Here is a 19,934-nt window from a genome sequence, read left to right on the forward strand (position 1 = left end):
GATAAGTCTGTTGTTGGGACATTAATGAGTACATTGACCACCATGAAGTTTGATGGTTCACGTACTATGTATGAACATGTCAATGAGATGACAAACATTATAGTAAGACTTAAGACCTTGGGAATATAATGGCTGTGAATGAGAACTTTCTTGTTCAGTTTATTCTAAACTCATTACTGTCTGAGTTTGGCCTGTTCTAAATGAACTATAATACCATGAAAGATAAATGAAATGCGCATGAATTGCACAGTATGTTAGTTCAGGAAGAAACGAGGCTTAAGAATCAAGGAAGTCACTTAGTCCATTATGTTAGCCACCAAGGGAATCAAGGAGCTTGAAAAGAAATTTATGAAGAAGCATGATAAAGGCAAATGGTCATTAAAGAACAATGACGACTCTTTGCAAATCCAGAAGAAGGGTATCAAAGAGCAATACTTGTCAATTTTGTGAAATTGAGACATTTCCAAAAGAATTGCCTAAAGTGTAAGTCTTGGTTCGAAAAGAATGGTGAGCTTAATGCTCATGTATGTTTTGAATTAAACTTAACTGAAGTTTCTCATGATACATGATGGATTAATTCTGGATGTATGACTCATGTTTCTAACATTATGCAGAGATTCCTTACCATCCAAACCATAAGCCCAAATGAGAAGTTCGGTTTTCATGGGAAATGGAGTGAAAGCTCCAGTGGAAACAATTGAGACTTATTGTTTAAAACTCGACACTGGACATCGTTTAGATTTATTGGAAACTCCTTATGTACCTAGTTTATCTAGGAATTTAGTTTCATTATCTAAACTTGATGTTACTGCACACTCTTTTAATTTTGGTAATGGATGTTTCAATTTATTTAAGCATAATCATCTCATTGGTACTGGTATCCTTTATGATGATTTATATAAATTGAAATTAGACAGTTTGTATGCTGAAACTGTTTTGACTCTGCATCATAATGTTGACACTAAACATAGTTTAGTGAATGAACGATCTACTTTCTTGTGGCATAAACGTTTAGGTCACATTTCTAGAGAAAAGATGGAAAAATTAATAAAGAATGAAATTCTTCCTTATCTAGATTTTATGGATCTAAATATTTGTGTGGGTTGTATTAATGGAAAACAAGCAAAACATACAAAGAAAAGAGCTACAAGAAGCACTCAGCTTCTTAAAATTGTGCATACTGATATTTGTGGACCTTTTGATGTTAGTTCTTTCGAAAAGGAATAATACTTTATCACCATTATTGATGATTATTCACGTTATGGTTATGTCTACTTACTGCATGAGAAATCTCAGGCAGTGAATGCTTTGGAAATTTACTTGAATGAAGTAGAAAGACAATTAAACAGAAAGGTGAAAATTATTAGATCTGATAGAGGTGGTGAGTATTACGGAAGATATGATGAAACTGGGCAACACCCAGGTCCATTTGCTAAGCTCCTTCAGAAACGAGGCATTTGTGTGCAATACACAATGCCTAGTACGCCACAACAAAATGGTGTATCAGAAAGGCGTAATAGAACTTTAATGGATATGGTTAGGAGTATGTTAATCAATCAGACTTTACCCGTATATTTGTGGATGTATGCCTTGAAAACTGTCATGTATTTGTTGAATAGGGTTCCTAGTAAGGCAGTTCCAAAGACATTTTTTGAACTGTGGACAAATAGGACACCTAGTATAAGGCACCTGCATGTTTAGGTTGCCAGACAAAAATAAGGATTTATAATCCGCAAGAAAGAAAATTGGATGCAAGAACAATCAGTGGATATTTCATTGGTTATCCAGAAAAGTTAAAAGGGTATATGTTTTATTGTTCTAATCATAGTATGAGAATTGTCAAAACTGGAAATGCAAGGTTCATTGGAAATGATGAAATCAGTGGGAGTACAGTTCCACGAGAAATGGAAATTAAAGAAGTTAGAGTTTAAGTCCTTTTAGCTTATGCCTCTAACATTAAGGTGATTGCTCCTACAGTTATTGCTACAAAATTAATGAAGAGGAGCAACACAATAATGAACCCATGATGCATAATGAACCTATTATGGAGGAACCATAAGAAGTAGCATTAAGAAGGTCTCAAAGAGAAAAGGAGACCAGCTATTTCGAATGATTATGTGGTATACCTACATGAAACAAAAACAAACTTAAGCATTAATGATAATGATCCAGTTTTGTTTTCACAAGTTGTAAGTTGTGATAGTTCTGAGAAGTGGTTAAATGCCATGAAAGAAGAGATAGATTCCATGGAACATAATGGTGTTTGGGACCTTGTAGAATTACCAAAGGGTTGTAAGAGAGTTGGTTGTAAGTGGGTCTTCAAGACTAAACGTGACTCTCATGACAACCTTGAACATTACAAGGCTAGACTTGTTGCTAAAGGATTTACTCAGAAAGATGGCATTGATTATAAAGAGAAGTTTTCACCCGTCTCACGAAAGGATTTTTTCAGGATTATCATGGCATTAGTAGCCCATTATGACTTGGAGCTACATCAGATGGATGTGAAAACTGCTTTTCTTAATGGAGATTTAGAGAAGAATGTTTGTATGGACCAACCAATGGGGTTCTCAGTTGACGGAAAGGAACACATAGTGTGCAAACTAAAGAAATCAATATACAGTCTTAAAGTAAGCTTCCCGCCAATGGTATTTGAGGTTTAATGATGTCATTGTTTCCTTTAGATTTAAGGAAAATACTGTTTATCGATGTATGTATCTGAAGGTCAGTGGGAGTAAGGTTATTTTCTAATTCTGTATATTGATGATATCTTACTTGCAGCAAACGATCTTGGTCTTATTCATGAGACTAATAAATTTCACTCTAGAAACTTTGAAGTGAAAGATATGGGTGAGGTAAGTTATGTGATAGGGATAGAAATATTTCATAATAGATCACAAGGATTGTTAGGCTTATCTCAGAAAGTATATATATCGATAAAGTGCTAGAGAAATTCAAGATGAAAAGGTGTTTAACATCGCCTATTCTAATTTAGAAATGAGACAGAGTTAGTCTCGCACAATGTCCTAGAAATGATATGGAACAAAAACAAATGAAAGTAATTTTGTATGCATCAGTTGTTGTTGCATATGAGAGCTGAATTTGTAGTATGTTTTGAGGCTACAATTCAGGCTAATTGGCTATGGAACTTTATTTCAGGGCTTGGAATTGTCGACAGTAATGCTAGGCCGCTGAAAATGTATTGTGATAACTCCGCAGCAATATTTTTTTTTGTAAGAACGACAAGTACTCTAAGGGTGCTAAGCATATGAAATTGAGGTACTTTGTCGTGAAGGAAGAAGTTTAGAAACAAAGAGTGTCAATAAAACATATTAACATAAATCTTATGATAGTTGACCCTTTGAATAAGGGATTATTGCCCAAGACATTATAGAACATGTTGAAAGTATGGGCATTATTGTTATTGATGATCATTAAGTGTAATTTACCTTATGTAATTTTGCTGACACTTTGAGCTCAATTATGATATGTTTCTGATTACCTGTTCTCTATGTTTGCATGCATATTTGTTTTAGAGTAATGTTAACAGGTTTTGTCTTGAATGAAGACATTATGTTGGACCAATTATGTACTCCTAACTAATGGTCATATTAAGGAGAAGACTAATTTATAGTACATGGAAGGGACTATGTCGATTAGATGATGTACAACCGCCATGACTTGAATTGGTTCCTATTCTTAATCATGAAATTATGATGTACCCAATGTATAGAACAGTTTAGTCAATTTTTAATGCGCATTATGTTAGTTAATCTATTTATTTATTTAGTCCATAATGTTTATTAATGTCACATGAGCCAAGTGGGAGAATGTTAGAATTAATGTCTCATGTGAGAGGCATATGACTTAGTAGGGACTAATAAATAAATAATTAACGATTAAGGGCTAAATTGTAATTGGGCTTAATAGGAGAAGTTTCTAGGTTAACTGCTACTTGATGGGAGTAGTGGTTATAAAAGGGCTTAATACCCACTAACGTGAAATAAGGTCCCCTTCCTGACCAGAAAGTGCTCTTTTCTCACCCATAGCCATCACGAGCGGAGAGAGACAGAAAAGAAAGGCCAAAGGAAGTGAAATCCTATTTCTCTCATTTTCAAGGAAATCAAAGTGCACCAGAGAGAAATTCCTATGGAGAAAGGTACACATCATTATCTATTATTCTTTATTGATTGTTTGTGAGAATCATAGGTTTTAAGATCCTGTTGGTTTTCTATAATTGATAGTCTAGGAAACCCTTAAGAATTTTTATACCAATAACTAAAGCAAGAGATAAAAAGTTAAAGAGGTTTTGCAAGGCACATGGAGGATTGGAGGGAGAAGCTAAAGATCCAGCTAAATTTTCTATGAAAAAAACTAAGGATCCAACTTTCAAGCTAAAGATTGCCACATATGTGGCTAGATCTTCTTTGGGCTGGTTACTTAGTTTTGGGTTGACCAAACAATTACGACCCACTTTTCTATTTTCTATGAATTTCGTAGTCATGTTTTAGGTAATTTCATATGACTCTTGATATTTTTTTGGTCAATTAGGCATGACAAACAAACTCATACCTGTGGGTACTGCCCCATCCTGAGATTAAGGAGGAATCATCACTTTAACTGGGGATGGGGATGGGGATGGGTATGTACATACCCACCCTATACTCGTACCCGTCCACGTACCTGATATGTGTAATAACTAAATTATCCCAATTTTATGTAACATATATTACTTAATTAGCCTTTTGTCATTATTTGTCTTTGTAACTAAAGTGCATACTCATGTCACTATGGGATTTTTATTACAATAATTACCACGCATTGATTGATTCTTACATTCATTTGGTGATAAGACTAAAAGTTTGGGATCAGATATGCATATGGTATAGTGATAAAGCCTTTTTTTCTTGAATATCTGTGTGTGTGTGTGTGTCTCTCTCTCTCTCTCTATATATATACACCTACAGGTACCGCCCCGCCCTGAGATTGACAGGGAATCCTCGCTTTGATCGGGGATGGGGATGGGTATGTACATACCCGCTTGTATTCATACCCGTCCCCGTACCTGATATGTGTAATAACTAAGTTATCCATATTTTATGTAACATATATTTCTTAATTAGCCTTTTGTCATTATTTTCCTTTGTAACTAAAGTGCATACTCATGTCACTATGGGATTTTTATTACAATAATTATCAGGCCTTGATTGATTTTGACGTTCATTTGGTGACAGGACTAGAAGTTTGGGATCAAATATGCATATGGTATAGTGATAAAGCCTTTTTTCTTGAATATATATATATATATATATATATATATATATATATATATATATGGTAACATTATTTTATAAAATAATAATTATCAGGCCATGATTTATTTTTTTCTTCTTAAATTTAATTTTTTATGCTTTTTATTTTATTTCTTAAAATTATAGTGCAGGTATGAGTAAGTAACGGGTATACTCGATACCCATTGGGGACGGGGATGAGAAACCAAAAACCATACCCCTTAGGGATGGGGATAGAGATGGAGATGGGTTTTGGGAGGCAGGGATAGGGACATGGACAAGAAACCACATGTTTGTGTTAGAATTAATGTCTCATGTGAAAGACATGTGACTTATGTAGGGACTAATAAATAAATAATTAATAATTAAGGACTAAATTGTAATTGGATTAAATAGGAGAAGTTTCTAGAGGTAACTGCTACTTGATGGGAGTAGTGGTTATAAGAGGGGTTAATACCCACTAACGTAAAACAAGGTCCCATTCCTGACAAAATAGTGTCCTCTTTAATCTTTGGCCATTAGAAACGTAGAGAGACAGAAAGAATAGTCAAAACAGTGAAATCTTGTTTCTCTCATTTTCCAAGGAATCAAAGTACACCGAAGAGAAGTCTCCCTATGGAGAAAGGTACGCATTGTTTATCTATTATTTGTGAGAATCATAGGTTTCAAGATCATGTTGGTTTCCTATAATCGTTAATCTAGGAAACCCTTAAAAAAATTTACATGTGGTATTAGAGCATGTGTTATGAAATTTCTGATTCTCCAATAATGATTTATTTTTTTTCAATTATGATGAACCCTAATTATGAAATTTAGGGATTCTTTTTCTGCTACTGCAAGTATGAAATTTTATGATTGTTGAAATTGTCTTTCCGAAACCTTTTGCACGTATGCACAAAGAAAGAAAGTGGGTAGAAAGTCTACCATGTACTTTGTTTTCTTTAAAGGAATTCTTTGGAATTTCTATTTGCAATCAACTTTTGTTATTCTCAGTCCCACGTGCTTTTTTTATTATTATTGAATGTCATTAAAGGATTTAAAGTTTATGTCCTGGAATTAAATTAACGTGAATGCTTTGAAATTGTTGGTAGCGGTAAATATGTTTTTGCTGGAACGTGATTGAATGCAAAATGCAAATAAATGTGAATATTATTTTATGGCTTGGAATGAAATTAATAAAATGGCTATGAATGTTAATAGCAATAAGTATGTGCAGGCCATATATTTGGTTAGAATTAACTGTATGATAGATTTGTTAGTCACCAAAGTGGCCAAATCTATAAGGTTATTTAATTCCAAATTAATGATTATTTCAATTACTCATAGAATAATGGATGTTAAATTATATGATTATTGGTTTATGGGTACATTGAAATTCATTGTTATAAGGCATTTATGGACCGCCCAAAGGTTAATTAGTTGTTCTTATAATTAATGAATATAATCGTAGGTGATTTGTGTGTATCATTAGTTTTACTTATATACCCAAAGGAAATAGGTACTACTAATTGATGCATATTTAATTGCCAAATAATGTTAAGTATTTTATTAGCATCATCATGTTTGTATGTTGTGTGTTGGTGTATTACCCAAAGGAGAGCATCAATATACGTTGACCGTTATCTGAATGAATCATATGTATGACATGTGTTTTATGTCTCAAAACACTTATGTGAATCTTATTGTGAAGAGAAAGTCCATTATGAAGCTTGAGAAAATATCTAGCAGACTCAACCTAATGTTCGTGAAAATGACTATTACAGACAATATTAAGATAGCTCTCCCTAAGACCGATAATGCTAAAGAGTTTATGAAGTTAGTGTTAGAATGCTCTCAAACAGCTGATAAGTCTCTTGCTAGGACATTAATGAGTACATTGACTACTATGAAGTTTGATGGTTCACGTACTATACATGAACATGTCATTGCAACAAGACTTAAGACCTTGGGAATGACTATGAATGAGAACTGCCTTGTTCAGTTTATTTTGAACTCATTATCGTTTGAGTATGGCCTGTTCCAAATGAGCTATAATACCATGAAAGATAAATGGAATGTCTATGAATTGCGCAGTATGTTAGTTCAGAAAGAAATGGGGCTTAAGAATCAAGGAAGTCACATAGTTCATTATATAAGCCACCAAGGAAATCAAGGAGCTAAAAAGAAATTTATGAAGAAGCATGATAAAGGCAAAAGATCATTAAAGATCAATGACGACTCTTTGCTAATCCAGAAGAAGGTATCAAAGGGCAATAATTGCCAATTTTGTGGGAAATTTGGATACTTCCAGAAGGATTTCCCAAAGCATAAGTCTTGGTTCAAAAAGAAAGGGATTCCTTACAATCCAAACCATAAGCTCAAATGAAAAGCTCGTCTTCATGGGGAATAGAGTGAAAGCTCTAGTGGAAACAGTCAGGACTTATCATTTAAAACTCGACACTAGACATCATTTAGAGTTACTGAAAACTTTTTATGTTCCTAGTTTATCTAGAAATTTAGTTTCATTATCTAAACTTGATGTTACTGGATACTCTTTTAATTTTGGTAATGGATGTTTCAGTTTATTTAAGCATAATCATCTCATTGGTACTGGTGTTCTTTGTGATGGTTTATATAAATTGAAATTAGATGATTTGTATGTTGAAACCATTTTAACTCTGCATCACAATGTTGGCACTAAACGTAGTTTAGTGAATAAACGATCTGCTTTCTTGTGGCATAAACGTTTAGGCCACATTTCTAGAGAAAGGATGGAAAAATTAACTAAAGAATGAAATTCTTCCTGATCTAGATTTTACGGATCTAAATATTTGTGTGGATTGTATTAAGGGAAAACAAACAAAACATACAAAGAAAAGAGCTACAAGAAGCACTCAGCTTCTTGAAATTGTGCATACTGATATTTGTGGACCATTTGATGTGAATTCTTTCGGAAAGGATTAATATTGTATCACCTTTATTTATGACTATTCACATTACGGTTATGTCTACTTACTACATGAGAAATCTTAGGTAGTGGATGCCTTAGAAATTTACTTGAATGAAGTAGAAAGACAATTAGACAGAAAGGTGAAATTTATTAGATCTAATAGAGGTGGTGAGTATTACGGAAGATACGATGAAACTGGGCAACACCCAGGTTCATTTGCTAAACTTCTTCAGAAATGTGGAATTTGTGCACAATACACAATGCCTGGTACACCACAACAAAATAATGTATCAGAAAGGTGTAATAGAACTTTAATGGATATGGTTAGGAGTATGTTAATCAATTCAACTTTACTTGTATCTTTGTGGATGTATGCCTTGAAAACTGTCATGTATTTGTTGAATAGGGTTCCTAGTAAGGTAGTTCCAAAGACGCCTTTTGAACTGTGGACGAATATGACACCTAGTATAAGACACCTGCATGTTTGGGGTTGCCATACAGAAATAAGGATTTATAATCCGCAAGAAAGAAAATTGGATGCAAGAACAATTAGTGGATATTTCATTGGTTATCCAGAAAAGTCAAAGGGGTATATGTTTTATCGTCTTAATCCTAGTATGAGAATTGTCAAAACTGGAAATGCAAGGTGCATTGAAAATAGTGAAATCAGTGGGAGTACAGTTCCATGAGATATGGAAAATAAAGAAGATACAGTGCAGGTCCTTTTAGCTTGTGCCTCTAGCAGTAAGGTTATTGCTCATTTAGTTGTTATTCCAAAAAAAAAATAATGAAGAGGAGCAACACAATAATGAGCCCATGATACATAATGAACCTATTATGGATGAACCACAAGAAGTAGCATTAAGGAGGTCTCAAATAGAAAGGAGACGAGCTATTTAAAATGATTATATGGTATACTTAAATGAAACAGAAATAGACTTAAGCATTAATGGTAATGATCCAATTTTGTGTTCATAAGCTGTAAGCTGTGATAATTCTGAAAAGTGGTTAAATGTCATGAAAGAGGAGATAAATTCCATGGAACATAATGGTGTTTGGGACCTTGTAGAATTACCAAAGGGTTGTAAGAGAGTTGGTTGTAAGTGGGTCTTCCAGACTAAATGTGACTCTCATGGCAACCTTGGACGTTACAAGGCTAAACTTGTTGCTAAGGGATTTACTCAGAAAGATGACATTGATTATAAAGAGACGTTTTCACCGATCTCACGAAAAGGATTCTTTCAGGATTATCATGACATTAGTAGCCCATTATGACTTGGAGGTATATTAGATGGATGTGAAAACTGTTTTTCTTAATGGAGATTTAAAGGACACAACTAGAAAATAAGGTTTTAACATCAGTTATTTAGGACTTTCAACATCGGTTATTAACCGATGTTGAAAGTATCGACGTTGAAAGTATTATCGTTAACATCGATTTTTGAAAATCGATGTTAACGTAAAATAACAACATCGGTTATTGAAATAACCGATGTTATATAATAAGAATTACAGAAAAAAAAGGTATATATGTTCATACCAACGTTGGCAGTTAACATCAGTTTTTGATGAAAACCGATGTAAACGTTAACATTGGTTTTTTTAGAAAACCGATGTTAACTTCCAAACGTTAATATGTTAACATTGGTTTTTTAAAAAAACCGATGTTAAGTTACAAATGTTAACATCGGTTTTCTATAAAAACCGATGTTAACATCGGTTTTTCAAAAAATCGATGTTGTTATTATACCTTAACATCAGATTTTTAAAAAATCGATGTTGTTTTAGGAATTTTTTTAATACGGTGTTTGTTTTTTCAATAAACCCAAAAATTAACCTGCAAATTTTAAATCAGACCACACAGCCCAACATTTATAATTTTTATTCTGTTTTGAAACAGTTTTTAGCAGAAAAATTTCATGATAACTTTATTAATAACTAAGAATTAAAAGAATATTTAATGTTAAAAGGAGACATCAATTGTAAAAAATGTAAAGCAATAACTAAAATTACAAAATTGCCTAAACTAAAATTATAAAATTGCCTAAGCATCATAAGTTTCATTTCTAACTTTCAAATAATACTTTGCCCACTAGATGCAAAGCTCCTTCAATCTCTTTGGTTCCAGTGGTCTAGCATCATTGAAATACTGCATGATAAAATAAAACATAAGTTAATAATATAATAGCAAACATAACAAAATCAAATTTGTTTGAATTAAACAATTACCTCTTCCCAATTATTCTTGAAAGTTCCTATGATTATTGTTGACATCCAGTGCATCATGTAATACTTACAATCAGTGCTTCCTTTTTGTCTATAAATACATGATGAAATTTACATATTGAACGTTAACTACAAATTAGTCTACACATACATAAAATATAAGTACGTAGAAGCATTGTTTAAATCACTTACTTTAACAACAATCCACCTAGCACCAGCCTTGGATTTAGGTTGTGGAGTATCGTCAAGTCCTTTCAAAGCACTGTTGAATACAAACATGGGTGCTTATTGTACAATTAAAATATTGATGTTCCTGACTAATGCTAATGCAAATGTATTGAAAAACAACAATGGCCTGTCAATTATTCCTTTCAAATAGTTGTTTGGCCTATTATGCAATGAATAAAACTAGACGACAAGATTTTCCTTAGGCAAAATGATGACCATTTGCCAATGTGCACTACAGTGGAGACCAATATAGGTTATTCTAGTATTATACATTATGTAAATTCATTTGTTCAGTTTAACTTACCCATTCAGGTAGGCTCCTAGGTAGACATCCCATTTTGAATTCTGCATCCAGTTCTTCATGTAACTTTCTTATTCAAATTGTGATTGCCCAGATCTTTGGATGGACTGTGGCTCGAGGAATCCATACACATCGGAATTCCCCGCTCGCATACTTAACTCAGTCATATGCCTATTGTTGTTAAAACAAAGTAAATTATGTATGAATTTATAACAATAACTTAGGTAATTAACAAGAACGTAAATTGACTTACGGAATCCACAACTGTATAACAGAGATGCCGAGACATTGACCACCGTGTGCTATTTTAGACAAATCTTCATACTTTATGTACAAGGGAAAGTCTTCATTAAACACCCCGAACATGGTAGTATCCCACATAACCTGCAATTGCTTCAGAAAAAGTTGTGGGATGGTCAATGTCATCAGTCATAGGGGATCATCAACCTCATGATTTGGCCTATCTGCTGGTTTTGCTGGTCTCATAGCTCCCTATTTATCCAACATAGTTAATTAACATAATTTAATTAATGTGAACAATTTAATTGAAAAAAAGCATTTAATGACATTGAAATATTTGTTCTGATAAACGCTTGACAAGATGTGTCGGCTAAGCAAGGAAGGTGTTAAGTGTCTATCCCGTTAACTTAACCTCTTCAGTGGGTACATGAATGGGAGCATCTGTATCTTTAACCTCCTCAACACCGACCTTCACTTCATCATGCAACAAAGGGATGTTGTGAACGGTTGTGGATCCCTCATAAACTCTTCCTAGGGCAACCAGGCGGGGAGAATTTTCTTTGATGTACAACCCGTATTTGTCTGAGTCACCCATGTCTGGACCGTTCCCTGAGGGATCAACACAACTATCCTTTATGCTGACACGAGCAGTTGAAGGACCAACCTCAGGCTTAGGAGGCAGTGCAAGTCCTTGTGATTGCATTTGTGACTGAAACTGGGACTGCATCTGGCTGAAGGATAACATTAGCTTTCAAGTCACTTTTTCTGTGATCAACTCCTCCAGCTGGTCCCTAATTTGTTGAGTCAGCTACTCTAGGTCTTTGGGAGCCATGGAGGAAGACGTGTGGGAGGTCCTTGGAGCCGGTCCAAAGTATTGCTTGATTTCACACTGACTCCAACAGCACGCACACGACCGAGGTGTTCTGGTTGCCCAATGGCAGCAGTCAGTACATTCTGACGTCCATGGGCAATAATAGTTGGGTTAAATAAGAGAAGTTTCTAGAGTTAATTGTTACTTGATGAGAGTAGTGGTTATAAAAAGGGTTAATATCCACTAACGTGAAACAAGGTCCCCTTCCTGACAGAAAAATGCTCTCTCTAATCTTTGGTCATCAGAAACGTAGAGAGACAGAAAGAATAGTCAAGGGAGTGAAATCTTGTTTCTCTCATTTTCCAAGAAATCAAAGTACACTAGAGAGAAGTCTTACTATGGAGAAAGGTACGCATTGTTTATCTATTATTTGTAAGAATCGTAGGTTTCAAAATCCTGTTGGTTTTTTATAATCGTTAATCTAGGAAACCCTTAAAAAAAATTTAGAATTTGTTCTTGTCCCACCCGATTGCCATGCCTAGGGTCAATTTTAATGTTTATTTTGCTTCCTAAACCATTGTAGTTGTTAGTGAGGTTTTATTTCTAGTGAAAATTTAATATAAGGGTGAATTTAATTTTTAGTGGGAATTAATTCAAGTAGGATGTTTAGAGGAAATTCAAGCCTATAAATAGAGAAAACTTTATACCTTTTAGACATGCTGAATTTGAATGAAATTTGAGTTTTCTCTTTTTTGTTAGAATTGTCGTTGGCAATCAACCTATGACTTATTACTCACATTCTCAACTATTTCTTAAGTATGACATTAATATTCTTCTCCTAAAAAAACTAAAATCAATTCCTAAATCCTGAATTCTTCAAGACGATCCATCCCATTTTCGTGTCCATGTCATTTTCGTTAAAGTATATGTCCTAATGCTTTTTTTTTTCATTCTTGAGACTTCAAATTAAAAGAAAACCAAGTTACTTACTACATGGACAATAGGCATTGGTTTGGGTTATACTAAAGTATATCCTGCGATGATTGAATTTATCTTTTGGATTGGTGGATTTGAAGTCATACACACTTTTATTATAGATGACAAAAATAAAAGTCAATTTCAGGAATGTCTTGCATAAGAATTTCATAAAATTGTATAGATATAAATCCAAAAACCCACCTTTGTTTAATTTGTGGATACAATATCCTTGAAAGCAAGTACTCTCTCGGCTTCAGAATACACACGAGTAGCTCTCTAAAAATAATTTTCAAAATTAAATTATCACATAAAAATTACATGATAGCCGGTTTAGAACCAACAAGAAATTATACAACTTTCATCATGTGATATTATAGAAAAGCCACAGAAAAAATTGGATATTTTTCAAATGGAATGAGTAGGTCACCCGTGAGTGACTTATAGACAGTTATAGAATCTAGAAAAAACTTGACCTCATCAATATTATAAATCTAATAATGTTTAGAGATATAGCACTTCAGCAAAGAAAATTTAATATAATTATGTCTTAATATATGGCTATGAAACTTTGGTTTTAACCGTGCCCAATGGATAAGGCTTTTTTGTTATTGTATAACTTAATATGGCTACTTAATTATATAACTAAGGTTAAAGTAGCTAAGTTACTGGAGAATGTAAAAATACCTGATGTAACTTGTAATGCTCAGAAGCTTTTATGGCATTCAAATAAATAGTATTATTGCTAAAAATTGACGTGAGTTTTTCATCAGTAATTTTCTCAATTTCTTCAGCTGTGCATGGTTCTTCCTTCAAAAATTCTTGTAGAAAAATGAGACATTTTATTTAAATACAGAAAGAATACAATATCATGAATCTGAATAAAACACAAAATTCTGTAACTTCATAAGTAGCACTCTTCATGTATTCACAAGGACAAGATTTAGAAATTTAAAATGATAAAACAATAATGGGATAATACAAGGTAAATTACCTTGATAGCAAGGACAGGATCAGAAGATTTATGAATACTTGCAAACGATAAGCATAACCCTTCAACATCAGAGATTGTTTTAATGTTTACAATTGCCTCCCTTGGTTTCATTCCAAGCTTTATACCAAGAACAATCTGGAAAATTTTACAGTAACACATTACAATTTAAAATGCTTAAATGACATCAAAAGATAGAATTGTGCAGGTCTACCAAAAAAACTAAAGAGTAGTGTGCGCCCACAATAATTGCCCTTTCGCCTCCAACATTAAAGGACCAAAAGCATCTAAAATGAACGGAATTCACTTTTGGTCTTCTAAATTAATAAAATATATAGCTAATGAAAAGCTTCAGATTTCGAGCTACAAAAGAACTTAATCTGATTGGACTCTACCTGTCTACCTATCCATTAAGTTAAAATTGTACTCTTACATTACAGGTTAAAAGAGTATCATAAATTAAGAATCATGTTTAACAATTAACACTTGTCAAACATGAATAGCAAGAGTTTTGTGTATAATCAATTGAATTAATATTATTTTATAAATATGTGAACAAACTAATGAAGGATAGTTGGAATTTTCTCCTTTTTTTTCATTATATAAGGCCATATGATTAATTTCCATTAATACTTTGCCAAATGACTAGAGTAGAACTAGAAATGGAAAGATATACAATCTTAAGATGAAAAACACGTACTGATGCTAAATGACATTCAAAAACCCTGTTGTTATAATTTTTAGCGGCAGTGACAACCCTTTGAGACTCAGCCAAAGAATGAGCTATTACAAATGTCCCACCAGCAGGAAGTTGCACATCTGTTGTACATATTGGGCTAAAATCAATCAGTTCTGCACACTTAGTTTTGGCCATGACAAAGATTGCCTGAAAAAAAAAAAAAAGGAAAATGATAGAAATATTTTCCGTAACATACAACAATTTTTTTTTTACCAAAACATATAACTCCCTCAATATTTACACAAACATACATAAATATTACTCACACTGTAAATTTGGGTTGGGGGGCCCGAATTTACACTGTGATTTGCAATTTTTGTTTGGCTGATGCTAGGTGCACCCAACGTTATTGTTGGTGCACCCAACACTTAATGCGAAAAGTCAAAAATATCCCCTTTGAATTTTTTAAAAAAATTTGTGCACCAGTCTTTTCTTATTCCGCCATTTTCCTTCTTCCTCTCCTTCTTCCGCGCTTTCCCGCAAACTGCCTCTTCCTCTTCCGCGAGTTATGCCTGGGTCTTCCGCGAGTTGCTTCTTCTTCTTTTGCGAGCCTCCCTCCTTCATCCATGAGGTGGCTGTTCTTCTTCCGCGAGCTGCCTCTTCGTCCCTCCTACGAGTGCCTCTTCTTCTTTCGTTCTTCCGCGAGCTTCCGTTCTTCTGTTCTTCATCAAGGTAAGCCTAATGTCCCTTTTCTTGTGTCATTATGCTTCCATTTTTGCTTGCGTAGTGCAATTTGTGGGTATGTAGTTGGTCTGCTTAAGGATTTAGGTCATCCACAGTAGAGACGTAGTTGATCCACAATAGGAATAGATGATCCACAGTAGGTGTTGAACTTACGGATCAACTTGATCCGTAACATGCAGAACGAAGTATTTTAAGGCTTGGAATGTTATGCTTTGTCAATTTTAATAAACTATTTTTTTGATGATGTTATAAAATATTTAACAGATTTATCAATAATCAATTTCTACTAAATTTTTTGACTAATTGTTGATAATAAGATTTTTTCTCTCAATTATATGTTTTTGTCTACAAAATTTGAACTTAAGACTTAGATGATTTAGGTTTAGTTTTATTCAGATCAATGTAACTTCGATAGTTTCCAAATAAAATTAACTAATTGCTTCTAAATTTGTTTGAGTGATGAATTAGAAATTAAGATATAAGTATAGTATCCTACTTGTGTCTTGAATAAACACAAAAGTGGGAAGCATCATGAGAGGAGAGGTTGTCTAATACACTAGAAATTAATAGTTAGCTTTGTAGTATCATTTTGCTCTTCCTATTTCCATTTCATATATGGATTGATGTTGTCTTTAATTTTTTTCTAATCTTGCCGCATGAAAAGTTGGTTATTGTGGCCTTAGAGATTCTTCAATTTGTTGAAAGACCAATACACTACAAAGTAGTGGAATTAAAATCCTTTTTTGATTTCACCAATTCCATATTTTTTCAAAAGCATTATGATTAGTAGTATTTCAAACAAATCCACTATTTAATAAATATGCCGTGTAGACATCATATGCATGCACCAAATTTCAAACACATCCATTTTGTAATGGTGGACACAAATCCAATATTGCAACAATCCAGAAAAGCATATATTCTCCCCAAATTTCCACTTATTTTAAATCAGATTTCTTCACGGATCAACTTGATCTGCAACCTAAAGTTGATCCATTAGCTTCTTTGTGGATCAACTTGATCCGTTAGAAGGTTGCGAATCAACTTGATCCATGAGAAGCTAGCGGATCAACTTGATCCGTAAGATAGTTGCGGATCAACTTGATCCACAAGCTTATTAGGGATCAACTTGAACCGTAAATGTTTATTTTAATTTTAAAAAATGTATAATTTATGAAAAATGGTTTTATTAGTGTTTAGGGTTAGTTTTGAGGATTTTAGGCTAAAGTAGAGTACAGTTGAATTTGGAAAATGCTATTTGGTTTGGTTTTGAGGCTTGTTTTAGTTGTTTTGTTTGTAATTGATGCAATATTCCATGTGGCGCCTTTTCTATGTTTTTTTCTTCTCCAAATATTGTTTCATCTTTACTTGAAGTTGCAAGGGATTAAGTCCCTCATTCTATTTGTAGTGGAGTCCTTTTCATCTTTAATATAATGTTATTTCCCTAAGCTTTGAGTGAACCCATTGCCTTCTATTTTACTGCACATCTTTGATATTTGAGCATTTTCATATGTTGTACATTCTTTTCACTGTGGTACTTCATTTCCCATGCATGAATAACATGCCTACAATCTGGTTAAATAATGATTGGAACGTATGTCCTCTCTTAAGGAACTTATGTTAGACCTATTTATTGTGAAAGACATTCTCTTCGATTTTACATGTGTTTTACATTGTATATACCCATTCTCTTCGATTTTACAATGAAAATACTCAGTTTTGTGTAGTTTTTTTCCTCATAATCAATTTATCATTTCTTCTATTGTTGAAATAAGTCAAAGAAGGCTGCTTAGAGGGATTCTCATTTTCAGCCTTCAATCTCACCCAATTAGAATTCAAAACCTTATAACTAGTCTTGGGTGTATCGGTTGGTGCAACAAGTGGAACTAGTGATATGTGTTCAGAACCCTCCTCCCAAAATCATCTCCCATCAAATGTTCAAACTGAATTTCCAGAAGAAAAAAAAATATCTCCTTTGATGGTTTAGTCTAACTAGTGATATGTGTTCATAATTCCATTTCATTGATCAATTAGGTAGACTAAAAGGAACTAATTGGATGCCACTCCTTAACAATGGTTTATATGAATTCCTTTGAAACTAAGAACAATGGTGCAAAGTTTTGGCAATAAAAAGCAAGGTTTTAAACTATGGTTGGTGTTTTAGATTTTGTTGCAATTGTTGGTATTGCAGACAAATGTAGCAAATGTATCCACAATTGTGATTGTAGATACCCAAAAATTGTTGTTTGAGGTTTTAAACTAGGACATTCCTAGGACTAACACCTACACCCAAATAATTTTATATCCCCCCCCCCCTTATAAGGTAGTGATGGTGGTGCTTAATTAGCAGCAATGCTGCACAGCATGCCAAGTAATGAAAACTTAAGGTTTCTAGGACAGACTAGAGAAAGTGTATAAGTAGATAAAAAAGGCACTTCCACCTATGCGTACAAGGCCTTCCAATTAAGAACTTTAGAACTTTGACAACTTGCTTCTCATATGTTAGACAAGTGGCCTCAGATACCTTAAGAAGGGGGGGGGGGTTGAATTAAGATATTACAAATTATTTCCTCAATTAAAAATTCTATTTATCTTTCTATTCAAGTTATAAATTCCCTTAATAATGAATTTCTTAAATAATGATTCAAATAGAACAATTTGAATATGAATATAAAACAATAATAAATAAAGGAGTTTAAGGGAAGAGAAAGTGCAAACTCAGATTTATACTGGTTCGGCCACACCCTTATGCCTACGTCCAGTCCTCAAGCAACCCGCTTGAGAGTTCCACTATCTTGTAAATTCCTTTTACAAGTTCTAAACACACAAGGACAATCCTTCCTTTGTGTTTAGAATTCTTTCACAACAAGAGACCCTCTGTCTCTTAATCCCTTTTCATAATAAAGAAGAAGAAAAGAAGAAATCTCTCTTGAAAGAGATAGATTGAACAATTTGAGCACTCAAATAATTCCTTATTGAATCACAAGTGTTTTGGCCAAGGAATTTGTAAAATGAATTTTCTTTTTAAGAGGATAAGACCTTTTTGTTCTGAAAAACTCTTAGCAAATTCGTGTCTCAAGTCACATATATATAGGCCTTTGATAGCCATTCAAGAACCACATAAAAAGATGTGACTGTTGAGAATATTTTCTGAAAAAAATGTGCTCTGGTAATCGATTTCATTATTTGTGTAATCGATTACAAGCTTTAAAATTTGAATTAAAACATTCAATAACTGCTGGTAATCGATTACCATATATGTGTAATCGATTACACAGTGCAAATTTTGAATTCAAATTTTAATAGCTGTTGTAAATCAATTTTGGCCACTGGTAATCGATTACATCCTCTGGTAATCAATTACCAGAGAGTAAATTTGTTGAAAAAAACTTTTTAACTTAAATTTCTTGGCCAAACCTTTTGCTACTTCAATTGGAATTCCCTTCCTATTTAATATACCCTTTCTAAGACTCTAAAGACTGTCTTGATCATCCATCTTGAATATTTTTAATTTCTTTGTCTTGAATAAAGCTTTGAGACGTATGTGAAACTTTGGCATCATCAAAACATTCAGCTTGATCCTTTGTCTACAATCTCCCCCTTTTTGATGATGACAATCCCTAAAATCAAGACAAGCTATATACAAGATGATAGTACGTTCACACAACCCTTACTCCCCCTATCTTTTGGCATGTATGCCTAACTTTACTTGATAATTGATTTCTAACCCAAGTTCTCTCAAGTTCTCTCCCCCTTTGGCAACATTAAAAAGAACTAAGCAACACAATCAAAATCCAAACACAGCCAAACATTAAACCAAAATAAATCCATACATTGTCATAACCAACCAAAGTACTAATAATAATAGTGCAAGAGTACTATAACTAGAGCAACAAAAAGCCAAATACACGGCGATAAAACAAAGTACTAATAATACTTAATTTCTAATAAGATTTAGTCATAATAATAATAACAATTAATCTAAGAGGATGATGGAGGCGGTGGTGGTGGATCAAAGCAAGTACGGATGAAGGAGACATCTTTTTCAAGTTGTGTGAGGCGAATATCCATGCCGGCAAAGCGTGTATCCAATGAGTCGAAACGTTCACCAACATAAGAACGAAGACCTCGTAATTCGGTAAGGACTTCATTCAGGAGTGCTGAATCTTCACGCTGAGGAGGAGGTGAAGGAGTATGCTCATCTTGAGGAGGGAGTGCGTCTTTCTTCAGCCATTGACCATTCCGATCCTTACGGTAACCAAAGGAAGTCACAGCACTAGCACCAATTGCAAAGGAACGCTTGACTTGAACAAATGGCTCATCATCAAGCAGAATTTGAACATGACGCAGAAATAAAGTTATCAAGTGTGGATAAGGTAGAGGTGCATTGGCCCGTAATGCCTTATGCAGTCGGTACTGAACCAAATGGGCCCAGTCTATCTGACGACCGGTGAGAAAAGCCCACATCAGAATCAAATCCTCCTCAGAGGCTTGTGCTAAATTTGAAGACCGGGGAAGC

At 33.8% G+C, this 19,934-nt stretch overlaps 1 pseudogene; it reads right to left on the minus strand.

The window, feature by feature from the left end:
• Positions 1-12,028: 12,028 nt before the first annotated feature.
• The window catches only part of LOC100781664 (galactokinase-like), a 68,825-nt pseudogene continuing 60,919 nt past the window's right edge, over positions 12,029-19,934 (minus strand).

This window comes from Glycine max, chromosome 18, assembly GCF_000004515.6.
Source record: "Glycine max cultivar Williams 82 chromosome 18, Glycine_max_v4.0, whole genome shotgun sequence".
Taxonomy (NCBI): Eukaryota; Viridiplantae; Streptophyta; class Magnoliopsida; order Fabales; family Fabaceae; genus Glycine; species Glycine max.